Here is a 731-nt window from a genome sequence, read left to right as displayed (position 1 = left end):
GTTCTGAATTTTAAGTTTCTATTTTCCATTTTAGTGCAATAGTGAAATAAATAAGACTGAAGCAGCATTGGTCATTTGAGGGAGGAAGGCACTGTGAATACACAGATTGAATTGGCAAAAGCATTTTAGGTTTCTATAAGATGTTTTGAGACCAGAGACCATAATAAAAAAGATAGAGAATCTTGGCCCTAGCTTAAGTGATAGAGGACGGGCCTAGCAAACACAGGTCTTGGGTTCAAACCTCAATTTTACCTAAAGAATAGAACTTAAAAGAGGATATTGGCCCTATCCCAAACTTGTCACTACTTTTTTGTGGCTATTGTCAGCACCTTGACCTTCTCACCAAGACATTTCCTGTTGACCTGCTGTGATATGTGGCTTGTCCCAGTGCCACTGAGCACCACTTTGGTTCAGAATCTTGAAACCACCTCCTAGAACTCACACGATATTCCAACATGAGGGATTGTTCCCTTCTGGATAAGATACTGGAGGTTTCATTGTAGGGAATTCTTGAGAGAAAACAATCAGAGGATGAGGGATTATGAGGGCTTTTTAACCCCTTAAAGAAAAATATCAATATAATAACTCTGTTGATAGTGAGTGACCTTTCCTGGGGTCAAGGCCAGAGCCAGGGACTCCTGTCCCACTCATCCTCTTCCTCTGATAAGGACCTAGGCTATACTGACAAAGTCATTCTTCATAAAAGCCTGCAAGTTTCTCTCTTTCTTTCG

Source organism: Dipodomys spectabilis, unplaced genomic scaffold, assembly GCF_019054845.1.
Source record: "Dipodomys spectabilis isolate Male_0828 unplaced genomic scaffold, ASM1905484v1 ptg000136l, whole genome shotgun sequence".
In the NCBI taxonomy this organism is placed as follows: domain Eukaryota; kingdom Metazoa; phylum Chordata; class Mammalia; order Rodentia; family Heteromyidae; genus Dipodomys; species Dipodomys spectabilis.
Note: the sequence above shows the minus strand (reverse complement) of the source record.